The 20,990-nt window shown below is 38.1% G+C and overlaps 1 long non-coding RNA gene across 1 annotated transcript; it reads right to left on the minus strand.

Moving 5' to 3' along the window:
* Positions 1–380: 380 nt before the first annotated feature.
* LOC138923717 (uncharacterized) lies at positions 381–9,251 on the minus strand. The gene is made up of 2 exons (XR_011437752.1): positions 8,900–9,251; positions 381–1,578 (listed from the first exon to the last, which is right to left on the minus strand). It is a non-coding gene; the product is annotated as an uncharacterized lncRNA (long non-coding RNA).
* Between the last annotated feature and the right edge of the window lie 11,739 nt (positions 9,252–20,990).

A 20,990-nucleotide genomic window follows, 5' to 3' on the forward strand; every position in this document is an offset into this window, starting at 1 on the left:
CCTCCTGAAATTAATCCTTTCATAAACTGTGTCAACATCAAGAGTAGGGATCTCTCCCACCCAGTGGTTCTATGGCGATGTCCTCGATCAGGCCAAGAACCCTGCTAACCTTGATGGATGCTCCTATTCTATATGTACCTGGGGTCCCACATTGACCTCTGTTGAGCTCCGCCCTAGCCTCAATAAGGAATATAAGAAGCTCACCTGCAATAAGGATGTAGCTCAGACTGTGACGCTTCTTGCTGCTGGCTCCTGTACCCCTTGGCACCCAGGTTTCTGGAGCCAAGATCTCTGATGTCTTGGTAGGGGAAGAAAAATTTCCCTCTACCCTCTTAATTCAGTGACTGGGTCTTCAGTTGAACTGACAATAGACAAAGCAATAGGATGAAAGGAATGCAATTTTATTTGATGTTAAAAGTTTTACATGGCATTGGGGGACTTCACAGAAAGAAGAGAAACCCCCAAGAAATGGCTAGGCTTGTAGGTTTTTGTACCATCCAGACAAAGGAAGATAAATTTTAAGAGAAATGAAGGACAAAGGAAAGGACTCTGAGCTTCTAGGAGTTGCAGTTCGTGGGAAGGCAAATATATGGGGAAAGTGATGGTAGATAAAGGCTAGTTAGCGAGGTTTGCTTGGGTCGACCCTTTCTTGGTGCCATCTCATCCCCAGTGATAAGTTTGTTATCCCTTTCCTGGTGTCGGAGGTGGAGGACACCTTCACAAGCAGAATTTATCTTCTGCTTTCAGGTAGATAGGTGGAGAGCAGAGAATTCATCCTGTATCTGCTTTATCCTGATTGTCTTCAGCTCAAAATAATCCTTATGCCAGAGTGGGATATTTTGGGATGGTGTGTTCTGATATGCTATACTTGATTCTGCCTCCTGCTGCTGCTGCTGCTGCTGCTTCAGTCTCAAGTGACCACAGTCAGAGAGACCACCCTATAGAGTGTGGATGGAAGAGAATAACCACTGGATGGTGACTGACCTGGGCTCACATTCCGGACTTCGGTGAGCATGGGTGTACTACCTACTGTCTGCAGGACTTCATTTGTTCGTCTGTGAAGGTGGGATGATAATAGTTCCAGCCTTAAAAGTTTGTCATGAAGATGAAATGAGATGTCATAGGAAACACCTGGTGCCCAACACACAGCAGACACTCAAGGAGAGGTAGATTCCTTTCCAATCATTTTTCAGCCTCCTATTCTATTTCATACCCTCAGAGATATTTATATCCTGTCATCTAATTATCAAAATTGGCCTGGAATTGAATCAGTCTCAGCTTTTGGAGGGAGAGCTAACTGTGGAGAGTTGTGGGGAAGACAGTCATCTTTTTTGGAGTAGCTAGATCCTACTTCATCTATTTTAAGCATTTTCCTTACTGTATGTCATGAAACAAGGCATTATTCCATGGAATCTTTTATTTCCCTCATGATTAATCTCTTCTCTTTTTGATCGGGCAACAAAATTGATACACATCATCCAGTACTACTTCAATTGCCTTAAAGGGTGAAATATTAAGGAATCTAAGTTTCTGCCAACATCCAAGATGGATTATCAGGAACCAGATTTACCTTCCTCCCTGAAAAAAACAGAACAATGGTCAAAACACATGAAACAATAGTTTTCAAGGCAATACACATAAAGCAATGAATGGCAGTGATCTCTGCAAGAGAGAAAACCAATGAGTTGAATCTTATGATTGATTCACCTTATTCACTTGACAGAGTTTCCATGTAGCAGCACAGAGAGGGGGAAACTGCAGACCTTGACAAACTCCTTGGGTTGAGGAGGTGGAGCTAAGAGTCCAAAGAAACCAAGACAGAGTACCAGAAAAGAGAGGGCTGCATACAGACAGAACTGTCCAGAGATCAACAGAAGGTTTCCTTGAATATTCAACTGAGGAATGATCAGTACATGTATGTGAGGAAATTATCTGAGAGTGAAGAAAGAAGCATCCAAAAGCATTAGAAGGAGCAATGCCCAGGAAATCACAGGAGCTTGGAATAATGCCTATTCCCCGCCAGGATTAACAAGGAATCAGGATAGAGGGTACAGAAAGGTCTTGTCTCAGTAGTGAGGAATAATTTGCCCTACACTGAACACTGTTCTGTTCCCACCTAGCAAATCTTAAAAGCAAGACCTGAAAGAATCAAATTGTTTCTAAGTAGATTAGCTGCATTTTTAGAACAAAACTCAAGAATATTTATAAGAATACAAAAATATCCAGCACTCAACAAAGTAAAATTCAAAATGTCTGGTATCCCATAAAATATTATCAGGAATGAAAAGAAGCATCAATGAAAACATGATCCATAAAGACCAATTGAAACTGACCCAGAATTGCACAGACATTAGAATCATCAGACAGTACCTTACCCCATCATTTATTCCATTATCATAACTGTATTCCATATGTTCAAAATATTAAAGAGACATAGTTTGTGTGAATGACACAAATATAACTTCTATAGATGAAAACTACAATATGTGGGATGAAAATAAATTGACTGGGATTAATGGCAGATTAGACATTGCACAAGAAAAGATTAGTAAACTTGAAAATATAGCAATAGAAACTAAGCAAAATAAAATACAAAGAAAAAAGAGAGTGTGAACTTCAGCAACCTATTGTATGTCCAGTTGAAGTCGCTGAAGGAGGAGGAGGGGACAAAAATTTTGAAAAAAGAAAACAGCTGAAAATTGTCCAAATTTGATGAAAATTGTAAACCCACAGATCCAAGAAGCTCAACAAGAATCATAATGAAAACTATGCCAAGAAACATGATAACCAAATTGTTTAAACTACTTATAAAAAATCTTAAAAGGAGCCATAAAAAGAAAGAAACATTTTATATGAAGAAAAAAGACAAAGATGACATCAAATTTCTCCTCGGAAACAATACAAGTCAGAAAACAGTGGACAAACATGTTTAAATACCTAAAGAAAAAAAAATCTTGTCAATTAAAATTCTATGCCCATCAAATATATCTTCCAAACACAAAGACAAAATAAAGACAACATAAGAAATATAAAGCTGAAAAAAATCCATGACCGGCAGACCTGCACAAAAAAAATAAAATGTTACAGCATATGTCTTTTAGTCAGAAGTAAAATAATACCAGATGAAAGTATGAGTCTGCAAAACACATTGAAAAACTGTGGAAATGATAATCACATAGGTAAATACATAAGTTTTGTTTTCTGATTACTCAAATCTCTTTAAGTGATAACTATTTATATAAAAATAATAAAAATGCAGTGTGAGGTTAATAACATATATAAAAGCAAAATGCATAAAAACGATGAAACAAAGGTTGGAACAGGAGAAATGGAAGTACAGTATTGTAAAGTTCTCATTCTACATGTGAAGTGGTATGATATTATTAGAAAATAGACTTTGATAAGATTGTATACAATAACTCCTAAAACAACCACTAAAATATAAAAGAAGTAGTGATAGCACATAAGCCAAGAAAGAAGATAAAATGGAATCCTTAAAAAAATTCAGTTAATCCAAAAGAAGACAGAGCAAAAAAGAGGAAAAGGGAAAAAAAGAACAGATAGGACAAATAGAAAAACAGAAAGATGACAAATTTGCCTAAGACTGTCAATAGTCACATTAAATATAAATGGTCTAATACACCAACTAAATGCAGACGTTGTTACATTGGGTGAAAAAAGCATAATTCAATTATAGGCTACCTACAAGAAAAACACTTCAAAAATAAAGATAAAGCAGGAGGGACGTCAGCATCATGGTGGAGTGAGCTCTCCCTGTAAACTCTCCTCTCAAAGGTACAATGAAAAGGACATTCATATTCCAACAGACGACATCCACACAACACAAAAGATGTCTGAGAGACCCACACAGCCATATGTCAGAAGGTGGAGGTGCTAAAGTCCCACCCCCAGGATGTAGAATGAGTTAGGAGTATGCTCCTCATCCTCCCTGAATGACAGCAACCCTTGGATTGTACATGACCTCCAAGAAGAAAGCGAGGAGGGAGCTGTGGCTCTCCATGGGAACACCACAGATCTCCAAGGTCCCTCACAGCCCAGGGGAAAGTCCTCCACAGAGGTGATTAGCTATCGTGAGGGAGTCTTCACCAAGCCAACACCCCAGGAAAGCAGATAGTAAGAGCAGAGCAAGAAGCCCCCAAGATCATGCAGGAGAAAGAAAGTTCCCCTCCCCCCACATGGTGCCCCAGGCCAACACCTGGGAGCTACCCCCGTGGATCACAGAAAGCTCAGAATATGCAGCTCTTGACCCCCACTCAGTGGCAACAGGTGGAAATGGCGATCAAATACTACCACAATGCGGAAGCACAAATCCATGCCGTCTAGCAGTATGAAAAAATATATTAAATCTCCAGACCAGAAGGAAAATGACAACTACTCGGAAATCAATCCTGAAGACACAGAAATCTATAACCTAAATGACAGAGATTTCAAAACCACTATCAATAAAAAATTCAATGTGTTAAAAGAGAATGCAGATGGACAATTCAACAAGTTCAGAAGCTACTTCACAAAAGAGATTGAAACTACAAAGAACCAAACAGAAGTATTGGAGATGAAAAATACAATGGATGAGATGAAGCAGAATATGGATTCCCTGAATGGTAGAGCTGATATCATGGAGGAACAAATCAGCAACATTCAGGATAGAAATATAGAAATGGTTCAGATGGAGGAGGAGAGGGTTAGAAGAAATGAAGAAAGTCTCTAAGAAATATCTGACTCAATTAGGAAATGCAACATAAGGATTAGAGGTATTTCAGAGAGAGAAGAGAAGGAAAGAGGAGCAGAAATGTTGCTCAAAGAAATAATAGCAGAGAACCTCCAAAACCTGCAGAAAGGGATGGAAATCCACATGAAATAAGCCACCAGATCTCCTAACTATGTCAATGTAAAAAGACCTACTTCATGGCATACAGTAGTGAAGATAGCAAAAGTCAATGACAAAGAAAAAATACTATCAGCAGCAAGCCAGAAGAAAATAACTTACGAAGGAACCCCTATCAGGCTTTCAGTAGATTTCTCAGCAGAAACTTACTGGCTAGGACAGAGTGGAATGATGTATTCAAATATTTGAAGGACAAAATCTTTCCAGTAAGAATACTCTGTCCAGCAAAAATATTCTCCAGTTATGATGGAGAAATAAAAACTTTCCCAGACAAACAAAAGCTAAGGGAGTTCATTGTCATAAGACCCCCCCCCCCACAAGAAATCCTCAAGAAGGCCCTCATACTTGAAATAAAAAAGAATAAAGGGGTTACAAAGTCCTGAGTAGGGAGATAAATAGGTAGACAAAATGAGAAAATTGTAGCTATCCTTCAGAACAGGTTAGCAAATACTCAGGTAAGACATTAAAGATAAAGGGAAGGAAAACACCAAAAACAAATATAATTCTGTCATTTTAACCACAAACTGACAATACAAGATGGAATAATATGTGACAAAAACAACTTAGGAGGGGAAGAGGAAAGAGACTGAATTGCCTTAGTCTAAGGAAATAAGAGGTCATCAGAAAATGTACTATCTCATCTACGAGATTTTGCATACAAATCTCATGATAACCACTAAACAAAAAAGTAGAACAGAGACACAAATAATAAATAAGGAGGAAACTAAGAAATCCAGCATAAAAAACTACCTAACTGAATTGATAGTCCAAAATACATGGAACGAGAAAAAAAGGAAATGCTGGAGAACCAGGAATCAAGCAATAAAATGGCAGCATTAAGCCCTCATATATCAATAATCACTCTAAATGTAAATGGGTTGAGTTCTCCAATAAAAAGATACAGAGTGGCAAGATGGATTAAAGAACAAGACCTAACAGTATGCTGCCTCCAGGAAACACATCTCAGCTCCAATGACAAACACAGGCTCAGAGTGAAGGGATGAAAGATGATACTCCAAGCTAATGGCAAACAAAAGAAAGCAGCTGTTGCAATACTTATATTAGACAAAGTAGACTTCAAGATAAGACAGGTAAAGAGAGACAAAGAGAGGCAGTATATAATGATCAAAGGGACACTCCAGCAAGAAGACGTAACACTTATAAATATCTATGCACTCAACACAGGAGCACCAAAGTAGACAAAGCAACTATTAACAAACCTAAAAGGAGATATTAACAAAAACACAATAATAGTAGGGGACCTTAACGCTCCACTCATATCAGTGGATAGATCACCCAGACAGAAAGGCAACAAGGAAACAGTGGAATTAAATGAAAAACTAGACCAGATGGACTTAGACGTATATAGAACACTCCATCCTAAAACAGCAGAATACACATTCTTCTCAAGTGCTCATGGAAAATTCTCAAGGATGGCCCATATGTTGGGAAACAGGGTAAGCCTCAATAAATTTATGAAGATTTAAACAATACAAGCATCTTTTCTGACCACAATGCTATTAAACTAGAAATTAACTACAAGAAAAAAGCTGAGGAAGGGACAAAGATGTGGAGACTAAACAATATGCTACTGAACAACCAATGGATCATTGAAGAAGTTAAAGGAGACATCAAAAAATATCTGGACACAAATGAAAATGAAAACATACCATACCAACTATACAGGATGAAACAAAAGGGGTACTAAGAGGGAAATTCATTATAATACAGGCTCACCTTACTATCTATTAAAGGAATTGAATTTATAGATAAAATCCTTTCTACAAGATAACTCCAGGCCAAGATGGCCTCACTGGGGAATTCTACCAAACACTTAAGGAAAATAATACAAACACTACACAAACTCTTCCAGAAATTTGAAGAAGGAATGCTTCCCAATTCATTCTATGAGGCCAGCCACTACCCTGATACCAAATCAGACAAATCCTTTAGAAGAAAAGAAAACTAGAGACTAATGTCTATCATAAATATAGATGCAAAAATTCTAAAACAAATTTTAGCAAATTGGATCTAATAATATATAAAAAAAATTAAAAGTAAATCATGACCAAATTGGATGTATCTGAGGAAGGCATATATGGTTTAGCAATCAAAAACCAATAATTAATTAATAATATTAACAAAATCACAAAGAAAAATCATATGATCATCCCAATAAATGCATAAAAAGCATTGACAAAATACAACATTCATTTCTGATAAAAACTCTCAGAAAACTAGAAACAAAAGGGAACTTCCCCAACCCAATAAAAGACACCTGTGAAAAACTTATAGCTAACATCATACTTAATGGTGAAAGACTGAATGCTTTTCCCCTAAGATCAGGAACAAGATAAATTTGTCTAGTCTCACCACTTCACTCAAACTGGACTAGTGGTTATAGCCAGTACAGTATTGCAAGAAAAGGAAAGAAAGGCATCCAGATTGGAAAGGAAGAAGTAACACTACCTTTATTTTCAAACAACATGATTATCCATGCAGACAATCTGATGGAATCTACACAAAAGTTACTTTATTTGTGAGTTTAACAGGATTGCAGGACACAAGATTGACGTGAAAAATCAATTGTGTTTCTATATATTATCAACAAACAATTGGAAATTGATATTTAAACTGTTATTTATAATAGTACCCAAAAGTATTAATTAGTTCAGGATAAATCTGACAAAAAGTGTGAACCACTTGCACACTGAAAACTAAAAGACATTGCTAAGAAAAATTAAATATGACCTAATGAATGGAAAGACAGAGCTATACCTCGTTCATGGATTGGAAGACTAAATATTGTTATGATGTCAATTCTCTATGAATTAATCTATAGATTCATGGCATTCCCAGGACAAATCCTAGCTATTTTGTTTTGGTAGAAACTTTCAAACTGATTCTAAAATTGGGAGAACTAACACTACCTGATTTAAAAGCTTGTTATAAAAACAGAGTAATCAGCACAGTATGGTATTGGCATAAGGAGAGACAAACAGATCAATGAAACAAAACAGACCCACACGTATACAGACAATTGATTGTCATAAAGGTGTAAAGGCAATGCAATGAGAAAGGATAGGGGCTTCAAATTACTGTTTTGGAACAGTTAGATATGCATGTACAAACAAAAATTAACTTTCATCTGTAATTCACGCTTTATACAAAATTAACTCAAAGTGGATCATAGATCTAAAAGTAAAAGTTAAAACTATAAAATTTCTAAGAGAAAATTTTTGTGCTCTTGTATTAGGCAAAGATGTCTTAGATACAAAGAAAGCAGTTCAGTGGTTGCTTGGGGTTAGGGGAGCCGTGGGTGGGAGAAAGGGATTACCAAAGGGCAGGGGAGGGATTTTGGGGTTGGAGATGATACCTTATCTTGATCCTGGTCATGATTTCACCTGTGTACACATTTATTAAAAGTTATCAAGCTGTACACTTTAAATAGGTACAGTTTATTGTATTTCAATTACACCTCACTGAGGCTGTCTGAAAAAACATTAAGGGGTTGACTGGGATGAAATTATTTTGAAACTGCACCTTCTTTCTGAGAGCTTTTCTGGGAGTGTTGCTGGATCCTCAGGGCCTTCAGAGCTGATTTACGTGACACCATCTGCCCCAGGAGAGCACTCAGAAGCTAGGACACACATCTCTGTGGCCTGGGTGAGGCAGTTGATCTGAACTCACAGAGCACACCTGGTGTAGGCTTTCATTTTTCATCTTATTTACTTAATTGTTAAGTTATGGCTTGCTTCATTTCAGAAATCCTTTGAGATGATTTTAAGTGTGTAACAGGGAAAACTCTTAATCTCCAATATAAAATGTGTAAGAAATCACATTTCTTTCTTTCCTGTTTTTTTAATGAATCTCCTTAATTTCATGTTCAAGCCCTGTCTTATTGAGCTAGCAAAAAAGTCAACCTCAGTAATCCTGGGAAAGCCCCCACTCACAACATCAAGCTTCTGCGGCCTCCCACAGTGCCCCGAGCACCTGCCGTCTGCCTGCCCTGGCTGCCTTTTCTTGAATCCTTAGGCCTTGCTGGCTCTCTTGCTCTGGTCATGTTGAGCTGAGGAATCATTGGTCACATTGGGTCCATCCTTCCTGGTGTGTCGTGGCTCTCTCCCTCCAAAGCCTTGTCCTTTTCTTAGGGCATTGTCAAAATCTACAATAGTGGATTTCTCAGATCTCTCTCTCTCTCTCTCTCTTTCCTCCAGCCCAGGGAAAAATTGCTTTTGTCTGAAGAAAATCCCTCTTCTCCTCTCCATATTTTCCTCAGGCACCGTCTCTTTCCTCATATCCTATTTTCTTCAGTGAACTTGAGAAGTCTATCTCCAATATGCCCCTGTTAGGGGAAGGGAAAGAAAAAAATAGAGAAATAACTGAACTCCTCAAAAATCATCCTTCCACATATATAAGAAAATACAACTATTTTTAAAAACCAACACTAGAGCTAATACAAATTAGAAGAGACAGTTAAAAGGAAGGGTGTGTAGGCTGAGGGTTCTAAGCTCCCTGCCAAATCTGACCAGTTCCATGAGTTTCATCATTTAGGAGACACAACATTCAGAGCACTCCACCAGAACTTCAAATAAGAGGAATGGGAACTCTTTAATTTGCAACCTTTTGTATTTGAAATGCTTTAGTTTGCAACCCTGCCTACATAATAGAATCATTTGGTAAGATTTTTAAAATACTAATGCTCAGGAACCCATGCCAAACCAATTAAATTATGTGTCTGGGAGTAGGGCCTGAGAAATCTGTATTTTCAAAGCTGCCCAGGTGCAGCCGGGGCTGAGGACTACCGACACAGAGGATGACATCCTCAGAAATACCCTTCCAGTTACTGCCTCTTGGGTTTCTCAGGGCTTTTCCTTGTTAGACCACTCAAGTTAAGCCAAAAGCCCGATCCCTAAAAGTGACTCAGACAGAGGTCAACCCTGGCCCAGACACTCAGCTCTGGCTGTCTGAATTCAGAGATGGACCAGGGTATCTGGAGGATGGTGTCCAGTTTGTCATGTCATAGGAGGCACTCATGTGCCCAATGAATAATAGCCTGCTCGTGGCAAGGGTGGGTAATCCTGCTACAAGACAAGGGATTGGAGAGACTGGTGATGCTAGTTAAAGAAGACAATGCCCTGGGAGATACCATCCCCATGACTCGGTCACTTTAGTACATGGTTGTCGGCTTCACCGGACTGCAAGTTCCTTTATGATAGGTTCCATGTCCCATTCATCATTGTATTCTCACTGACACAAGCAATTGTCAATAAATGTTTATTTAATCAATGACTGTGAAGAAGGAATGAGGCTGATTCTACGTGAACCTAGAGAACAGAACTGCAACAGTGAATAAAAATCATAGGATGGGAGAAAAACTTTCCAACAAAGAGGGATTGCTAAAAGATATATAGGATTGCCTGGGAGGTACTGAATTCTCTGTCATTGGAGATATCCAAGTATTCCCAGAATCCTGGGAATTGGTAGGCCCCCTGATGCTCCAAGATTTCTGGTCTATTCTTTGAATTCTATCAACTGTCTCTTTGAGAATGTGTGAACATCAAAGCAAACCGATGACCTCTGATGATTAGTGGGCAGCCATGTCCTAGAGTAGAGTAGACCCTTGACATTCATAAGCAATACCACTGTGGGAAAGTCACGAGTCTCAGCTTCATAAATGCCACCACAAATGGTGTCCTTGTGTCACAAGTGCCCTCCACAAATGAGGAGGAGAGATTAATGAAGCCAATGACATCCTTTATGCTAGGCTCACCTTGGGGCTAGAAAACTGGCCACCATACACAACATGCCAATTAAAATTTATGCCTCAGCACAATTAACATCACCACCTGTCCTGGAATTTGGGACCCCTCACAAATTGTCAAAATCACAAATGTTTAACCATATACCCAAGATTTCCTAGAAATAGAGTCTCATTCCTTGTATTTAATAGTAATTTTAAAGGTAAAAGAGGGATACTAGTTTCCTTAATCATTCTGCTTCACTCTGTTAATAGTACAGACAAAAATAAATAATGAACAACTAAGATGAGAACTCTCAAAACTGAAGAATTGAAGGAAGACATTTAGCAAGGATTTGGGTTCTAAATTCAGACTCAGGTTTAAATGGGCTTGAATTCATTGGTTGAATCATTGCTATGACTATGGTAGTCAGGTTACAGAACCTCTCCAAGTCTGCTTACTCATCTGAAACATGGGGATAACAATTGTTAAGGAAAATTATTCAAAACATGGGAAGAGGCAAAGGATGGCTGTGCCCTTTTAAAGTCCTCCTGGGGCATAGGCTCACAGATCCACCAGGGATTACTTAATTCTCTAGGAGAATGCATTTGTTTGACCTGCTATTACTGTCCATTTAGCCCAGGTTCTGTGAAGTGAAACTTGTTAAATGTGGGTGTTCGATGCAGTGGGTCCGGACTGGGGCCCAGGCAGTGCCAGTGCTGCTGATCCACAGGAAACACTTCACATTCTCCACTAAGTCAAGCACTGGAGTCCATGAATTTCAGGGTCTCTTGTTAAAGTTGTTAGCCTCCTATTTCTGTTAAGCCCATATAGTTCTCTGCTGTTCTTATAAGAATTTTCTCAGCACATAATCTTGTTTTTTACAACAGGCCAACATCAGGGGACTAGTTGAGTAAAGCCTGCTACAACCAGTCAGTGGAACACTATGAAGCCCTGAAGAATTTGGAGGAATGTGGAGTTCTGCTTGTAGTATATTGGTAAGTTTTAATGATAACAGTATCTGCAGTTATAATTCTAGCTATATAAAAATATATTATACTGTGTGTCACAGAGAGAATGACTTGGAGGAGAAGTATACCAAAACATTCTGGGCTGTGGACTTGTGTTTGTTTTGTTCCTGGTTATATTCTGTTCTTTTCCTTTTGTTTTTAATTTTTTGGTGATGAAGATTGTCCCTGAGCTAACATCTGTGTCAATCTCCCTCTATTTTGTATGTGGGATGCTGCCACAGCATGGCTGGATCAGCAGTGTGTAGGCCCATGCCCAGGATCCGAATTCGTGAACCAAGGACTGTCAAAGCAGAGCACCTGAACTTAACCACTATACCACCAGGCTGGCCCCACATTCTATATTTTTCAAATTTTCTTCAATAAGCATATATTGTAATAATTAAATTTTTATATGCATTAAAACATTTTTTAAAAATTAAGATTGCTCTAATAGTTGGAAGTGGGAGAATCTGTGATAGGAATTCCAGCTGGGAATTTAAAACAAGGATCCATAAATAAAACCTTAAATCTGGTTTGCAAAGGTGAATTTTCTCAGTTTTAGTTGTTTTTTTAAAAAAGACCTTAAAAGCACCTTATTTCTACAAATACTACTCAGGAAGATTCATATAACTTGAAGAAAAATGCAGAGAAGATAACAGGGAAAAGGAAGGGAAAGTAGAAGGAAGAAAAGAAAAAATGTCACACATATTGAGCATGTCCCTGACATTTCCAAATATATATTTCCCATTTACTCCTTATTGTGATATTTAAAGTAGGGACCATTATCCTAATGAGAAATAAAATACATAGAACATTAAGAAGAGACAAGGAACACAAGGATTCTTAAATTTGAGTACCCAGAATTTTATATTCCAGAGGTTTATAATCAAAAGAATCAGTTTCAGTTGTTTTACTTTTTGACCCTGGGCCTGTACTATTTTTATGGTTACCTTAGAAAATGTGTTGGTTTTTTTGTCTCATGCAAAATTCAGCTTTGTCTGTTTAATACATTTTTTCCTGTGTCAAGTTATAATTAATCTTAGAGGAGCTCATTTATCTTAAGCTGATAACATCATTTATCAAGTTATCAGGGAATTTGTTTCCTTTTTTTTTTGTGTCATATTTTCTCTAGAACATTATAAAGTGTGTACTATGTTTTACATAAATTAGCATTTTAATCCAATAAAGGAAATACAATTTTGAATTCCCCATTTCTTACAATAGATACCTATGACTTGATTCCTCGACTTGGGTAGAAAGTCTACTTTCACTTTTAGTTCCCCTTCTTAATCTATCTGTTGCATAGGCTGCAAGAAAGACTAGCCTTGCTCACTACTTAATAACATGGCTCAGTAAACCAAGAGTTACAAGTTGGAAGGTATCACAGCCTTTTGAGGATACTTCAGTGGAGCTCATCGCCAATTGCCCTTTCATCTGGCAGCAATGCTTGGCAGATCTCTGTGTCCAATCTCACTAATCTATATTTTGCTGAATAAAAATATTGACCCTCAGAGTCCAGATCTTGATCAAAAGAGAATTTGTGAACTCCATTCAGTTAGTGGTGAACAACTTGATGGCCTAGGTAATGTCTGACACACAAAAGGTGCACACAGATTGTGTAGTGGAATTGAAAGAGAAAGTCAAAAAGACTTTGAAATTAATTATACAGGAGGATTAAGTTTGTCCAAAGTACTAAAATGGCTTAGGAAAAATAATTTTTTTTTCATTTCTTTGTGTACAATTGTAGACTGGATATCGTGTGCATTCTCCACTCTAATTTGGACTGGTTGAAAGGAATAAATAATGAAGTACTGACATTTATTTTGCATCTACTAAGCTTATCCATTAAAATAGATTTATCTGCACCATTTCCCTTAAATTGCAATCAGGCCTTAGTTTTACAGCAATTTTCTATATTTTGTGAAATTATGTCTCCAGAAGCTTATCATACATTAGGGTTTCCACCGTGTCTGAAGCATATGTATGGCCATGCTGTTTCTTCCAGATGTCAGAGCTCAACATTATCTGCACCCCAAACTCAAACAAAATAGAATTTATCCACTTCTGTAGTCACAGATGTAATGTTATGCATATATGTTGCTTGCCCACAGATTCCTTTGTAAAATGGGTTTCTGAACATTCAGTTTCTTAAAATGCAGATTAAATCTCTGTTTGCTTCACAGATACTTTTTAAAGCAATTTTGATAGCTTTGCTCAATTTGGAGTTGGATGGATGACTATTTGCTATGGATTCTGATTCTGAGAGGTTTACTTCTAAATACAATCTTACATATGTGCAAAACATGGGGACTTTCAATCTGTTCTTTTGATGATTTATTTACTGTTTGGTCATCATCTTTTCAGCCCTGTTTTCCATATGCAATGCATAATGTTTTCTAAGAGGAATTTATAATAGGGGCTTTCAATTCTCACCCCTTGCTTCTCCATTACTTACTAACAAACCTAATGGCTCCTATAATAAAAGAAAACTCTAATTATTCAACAAAGCTATGTTCAATACTTCAAAAATACTATTTCTTTGAGTTGTTAAAAATTACAAAAAGAGTACATTATTGTTGTAAACAATCAAAACAACTATATTGTGTGTCTAAAGCCAGATATGGAAATTCCCCACTTCCCCCAACTCCTACTCCTGGAGAGGTAAGCACTCTTAATTGTTAGTGTACATCCTTCTGGAGCTTTTTGCATTCCTTTACTTACACAGAGACATATACAAATTAGTGTGCAGCTTGCTTTTTTTACTGAATAACAGAGCCTGGAGCTCTCTCCCTATCAGTGTGTACACAGTATCCATTTGATTTTCAAAAACCACTGCATAAAGCCCCATGGTACAGTTTTAACAATTCTCCACTGATGGATATTTAGGCTGTCTACTTTTTCATGTACTAAAATGTTTCAGTGGACTTATTTATGTAGTCACAGATGCCCAGAAGAGGAATTGTTTTTTGGTGGATATGATCAAGTTGGCTTCCAGAAGGCTGGAGTTACCCATCCCCCCAACTGTGTATGGCAATGTCATGCTTCCCCAGTCATTATCAACCCTTGACACCAGCAGTATTTTCACATTTTTTGCTAGTGTTTTAATAATTTTTAGTTTTTAATTTTTCATTTTCTTGCTTCTGGCTTGGTGTGTAAAGGCTCACAACTGGCATAAAAGATAGTAAACTTTTATCAGCATAAGGTATTTTTCCTGATTCAATTTATTGCTTTTCACTTGATTCCTCTTCTGTTAGGAATCACTTTTCTTTTCTCTCTCTCTCTCCATCCCTCTACTGTCAACATTTCTGTCTCATTTTATAAAGATAACATAATTGAACTTTGCCTTTTTACCTAATCTATGAGGCTTTGTTTATTAATCAAGGAGTTCTTTGCATTTATTGTGACCCTGAGATGTTTAATCTTTTTACTGACATCTTATTTACAATTTTCTATTAAGCTTTTATTTTTTTTGTCTTCATCCTTTTTTAAAAAAAAATCTTTTTTTCTCCTTCATTGGATTGATCAGGTTTTCTTGTTTTTTTTCTTACGTGATTTGGAAGTTTTCTGATCTATGTACAATTTCTATTTTACTAACATTTGCACTTACATTTTAGACAGACATATTTAAGCACATACATACATACACACATACACACATATATATTAGTTTTGTTTTGATAGTAATTTAAATGGGACATACATATATATATTTAAGTATACACATTATATATTTAGTTAGATGTTTAATCAATACTGATTGAGTAAAAATTTATTTATTCTAAAGAAGTTATTTCATGTGAAGCAGTTGATGATCATTCATCAATATCCACAGTCATTTACCCCAAGTATTAAGCAGAACATAAGGACATGATATAGTAAGTTAAAATGCAATGTTAAATACACAGTACTTTGTGAGTTCCAAATTTCAATATCAATAATTTTATGGACATTTTAAAAAGAAAATTTATGTCAATAATGGCATTATTTCAAGCATTTCTATTTTTATATAGCTTTTTCTTTTTTGTTCTCTCAATGTATAGTAAGTACTTCTAAATTACTTTAGATAAATATCACAACTTTTCCTCTGACAATAATTCCTGTAGTATAATTCATGTCACATGATTTTAGATGACAGAATGAGCCTGGGTGGCAGCAAAATGCCTAACAATGAAGACTGAGAACTTTTAAAGATCAGTGTCCAGATTTGTGGAGACATTGGAGCAACATGATGAGAGGCTATTAGAACAGAGCCAGTCTGTTTCTACGAAGCTCACTAATTCCAGAAGCCAGATTCTCAATTTTAACTCTAAAGGTATAGAAATTAAATTATTGTCCAGTTCAAAAGCCTGCCTGTGCATATACAACACTTTAAGGAAAACTGCTTAATTACGAACCTGGGAGCTGATGATTCAAGGCTCTGGACCTGTCCTGTCCAATGTGGCCACTAGTCAAATGTGACTGTGGAGCACTTGAAATGTGGTCACTTAGACTGAGATGTGCTGTGAGTGTAAAATACACACAGCATTGCAAAGACTCAGTACGAAAAAAATGTAAAATATCTCACAAATAATTTCTGTATTGATTACATATTGGAATGATAATAATTGGGATATTCATTTCACCTGGCTCTTTATTTTTTTATTGTTGCTACTAGGAAATTTAAAATTACCTATGTGGTTCTCACTATATAGCTATTGAACAGCCCTGTTCTAGATGTCCTGAATCCACTCAAGAGAAGAAAGTCTAGTGAAATTGTGACTACAGAGAAAAACAATTTTCCATGAGCCACTGACACCGAGATAGTAGGAAGGGTAACAATTCTTGGTAGGGCTCCCGCTGTCATTCAGGGTAGCGCCTAAGTTCCTTTACTCTTGTTGGTGTGTTGCTCATCATTTTCTTAGAACTCTGATAATTCTGCCTTGACTACAGCAGTGACTGTTCCAGGCCTGCTTAGTTTAATTCCATCCCAAGGATTCAGCAGCAATTCTCTGAAAACACAGGAGACAGTCTCTTCTCTTTAGTGTGACAAATGGCTACTGAGGTGATTTTCCTGCCAAAACTGTAGTTGCCCTTACTTGGTTTAATTATTAGCATAGTTTCCAAATTCATCATATAGCCCACAAATGGGCCCAGTGGCTGGACTCTGGATGTGTTTTGTTTTTGCACTGTATTATTCCTATCTTCTAAATACAGCCTTCGTAGTTTGTACAAGTTTACACTAAACAAATCCCTGTGCTCTATAGATATATTATTCTAAAATCTTGACTTTCTTTCTCATTTCTTCTTTTTCTCTCTCTCTTTCTCCCTCTCTCCCTTCCCCTCCTCCCACTCCCACTTTTATTTGAAGAGTAACAGTCTGGTTTCCTGACAATGTTACCCTTTTAAAAAAGAAATGTGGTCCTACTGTTTGTTTTCTCCACTCTCCTAAAAGCTTAGTGGATAAACTGTGTGGTTTAAGTAGAGTTCTTGGAGATGTCCTCATCCAGTGGCCTTCCTGTCCCCTCTGACTTTTGCTGTCCTGTGGTGGGAGTTTGCCTCACCCTTCCCCTCTCACCCCACCATGCCTGCACCTCGAATCACTCATCACATGGCTGCTAGGGGGTCCACCACTCAGTCTCAGTGCCCCTGGGCCTTGCCCCCAAACCCAGATGCTTTCAATCCACATTAAGACTCAACTAGAATATATACCAAACTCCCTCAAACAAAACAAAAAACACCATAAAAAGCAGGTGTGTTATTTTTGTTTTTCCTCACTTCTGTTTGTTGAAATCATCTGGAATTTTAGTTTTGGATTATTTTTTTTTTTTTTTTTTTTTTGGTGAGGAAGATTGACCCTGAGCTAACATCTGTTGCCAATCTTCCTCTTTTTGCTGAGGAAGCTTGTTGCTGAGCTGACATCTGTGCCCATCCTCCCTGATTTTATGTGGGATGCGGCCACAGCATGGCTTGATGAGCAGTGTGTAGGGCTGCACCAGGGATCCAGCCTGCAAACCCCAGGCCACCGAAGTGGAGCACACGAACTTAACCACTATGCCACCAGGCTGGCCCCTGCATTATTTTTAACGTTATAATTTTATCTAGAAATTCTTTTTAACAGTTTCATTAAACTTTACAATTACATTTTCACAAATGGTTTAGATTTAGTCCTAAGATTTACTGGTTCCTTTGCTCAGGGCTGTTCGTTATATGCTCTATCTTTCCTTGTGTTAACTTCTCCCCCCTGCTGCATTTTTCATTTTGTCTAAGTCACCCTTGAGGAGTTTTTGCTGTTTTGTTCCTTTTCCTATGTAGAATGTATGAGTGATAATTTGGGGGTTTGTTGTGTCTAAACAGGGCTTTATCTTAGCCACACATTTAACAGCCTAGGTCTACAATTCTAATCTCAACATTATTTGCCCCAGAACTTTGTGAATACTGTCCTATTATTTTCTAGTAGTCCATGTTGACACTATGGTGACACTGATTGTTTGTCTTTTATAAATTGCCTGTTGAATTGATATTTCTCTCTCTCTCCCCAACATCATTATTTCTAGGTGAGTCTGTGAGGGTGTTTCCAGAAGAGATTAACATTTGATTCAGTAGACTAAGAAGATCCACCCTCACCAGTGTGGGTGGGCATCACCCAATCTGTTGAGGGCCTGAATAGAACAAGGGGGAGGAAGAGTGAATTGCCTTTCTGCTTAAGCTGAGACATTCATCTTCTCCTTCCCTCGATGTCAGTGCTCCTGGCTCTCCAGCTTTCAGACAGACTGAGACTTATACCATTGGTTTCCTGATTCTCAGGCAGTGAGATTCAGACTGTATTACAGCACTGGCTTTCCTAGTTCTCCAATTTGCAGAAAGCAGACATGGGACTTCTCGGCCTCCATAACTCCATGAATGAATTCCTATAACAAATCTCCTCACATATATGTATATATATCCTATTGATTCTGTTTCTCTGCAGAATCCTACCTAATACACCAAGATATTTCTCAGTATTTCTTCCCCATCCTCAATTCTTGCTTGACACTCAATGGACTTTTTTTAATATGAATTCTCACATATTTAGTTCAGAAGAATTATCACCTCTTATTAATGTTACTATTGTCTCCCCTCTCTGCTCTTATTTTTCTATAGAATTCCCATTAGATGGATATTAATTTCCTGGAATCTATCTTTCATACCACTGAACTCCTAATTTCCATCTCTTTATCTTTCAGCTTAAGATTCTGAAATAATTCCACAACTTATTCTTCCATATCACTAGCCTGGTTTCAGCCTCTTTCATTCTACAAGTCAGTCCTTCCACTAAATTTTTTATTTTGACAATTAGAATTCTTTCCTGTATCCCAAGTCTTTATTTCACAGCTATGCTGGACAGACTCTAAGTGGTGTCCATTACCCAATAGGATACAGCAAAGGTGTGGAGGGTCACTTGTGTGGCCACATTGCAGATGACTACAATGCCTGTCTTGCTAGTGGACTCTCTCCTTTGCTGGCTTTGAGGAAGCAAGCAACCATGTTGGGAAGGCCAACATGGCAAGGAATTGAGGGCAATAGACAGCAAGAAACCCAGGTCCTCAGTCCAGTCACCTGCAAGGAACTGCAAGCTGTCAACAACCCCACCAGCTTGGAAGTGGGTCCTTCCTCAGTCACGCCTCAGATGAGACTGCACTTCTGGCTAACACCTTCAGGGAAGCTTTGTGAGCCCCCAACACAGAGGACTCAGCCAAGCCTGACCCACAGAAACCATGAGATCATTAATGTGAATTGTTTTAAGCTACTTAGTTTGTTACTGTTACACAACAAATTAATATCTGCCTATTTTTATTTTGTGGCCACTATGTCTTCTGGAATCAGTTTTCAAGGCTCTACTCATTCTCCTGAACTAATGGCTCCATGTGATGTGAACTTCTCTCCTTCTCCAGGTGTCTCTCAAGCTGTTGGATTTTCTAAGATGTCTGATGAATCTTGTGTGGTTCTGAAATGAATGTGAAAGTCCCTCTGTATAAGGAACTTTCTAGTGTGTGTGATATGGGGGCAGGGAGGGGTTAGGAGCAAAAAGACAATAAGCATCAATAAAATATTCCAGTTAGTGATATACACCAATAAAAAATGGAAAAGAAGTCATATGATAGTGACAGGTGTACACACGCTGGGAGTTGGTGAGGCTACCTTATATACAGTGGTCAGGCAAGGCCCTTCTGAAGAAATTGTACATGAGGCAACAACCATGAGAGGAGGTAGGGAAGAGTCTTCCAAACTCAGGGAACACATAGTATAAAAGCCTTTCTCCCTGTTATTACTTCCCAATCGCTGCTGCAGCAAATCACAAACTTACTGCTTAGAACAATACAAATTTATCATCTCACAGTTTCTAGGTCAGAAGCCTGGTAGGCTTGGCTGGTTTCTCTCTCTAGGCCCCATGAGGCTGAAATCAAGGTGTCAGCTGGCCTGGACTCTTAGTTGGAATCTCTGTCGGGAAGTCCACTTTCAGACTTATTCAGGTTGTTGGCAGAATTCAGTTCCATGCAGTTATAGGACTAGGGTGTCTGTTTCTTCACTGGCTGTTGGCTGGGACCACTGCCAGCTATTAGAGGCTTCTCAGTGGTCCTCGTACATGGACCCCCACATCTCAGAGCTGTAATGGCCTGTCAAATCCTTCTCACACTTGGATCTCTGACTTCTACTTCTGCCACACCTTTCTTCTGCTTTCCTCTTCTCTAATCAGAGAACATTCTCTGCTTTTAAGAACTCATGTAATTAGAGTGGACCTGCATAAATAATCCTGGATAACCTTTTTTTTTTTTTGAGGAAGATTAGCCCTGACCTAACTATAACCTCCCTATCTTAAGGCCCACAATTATCTTACATCTGCAAAGTCCCTTCCCAACAGTGCCTAGACTAGTGTTTAACTGAATAACCAGAGGACAGGAATCCTGGAGGAACATCTTTAGAATCCTGCTCACCACAACTCCTGTATGGGGAAAAGTTAGTTTCGTCTTAGAAAAGAACAAAGACCAGTGGGATAGAGCAAAGTAAGAAATAAGGGAGTAAAGGGAGATGATGTTTGGCCCTAAGAAGGAATTTGGATTTTATTTTCATTTCAATGGGAATCTATTGGAAGATCTTTACATGAACTAATTTATACTTTAAAATTGATCACCATGGTGAGTGGGGAAAGTTTCTTTAGCAAGTGTGTCTCTTACACCACTCAGCAGGGCCTTGCATGGAAACGATGCATCAACCATGGTGTAGTATGATCTCCTCTGTGACTGCAGTGTGTGCATGTGGTGCAAGTGCATGTGTATGTTAGTGAGAGGGAACAGAGATAGGACCTCCCTTTAGGGA

This window comes from Equus caballus, chromosome 4 (genome assembly GCF_041296265.1).
Source record: "Equus caballus isolate H_3958 breed thoroughbred chromosome 4, TB-T2T, whole genome shotgun sequence".
NCBI classification, from domain to species: Eukaryota; Metazoa; Chordata; class Mammalia; order Perissodactyla; family Equidae; genus Equus; species Equus caballus.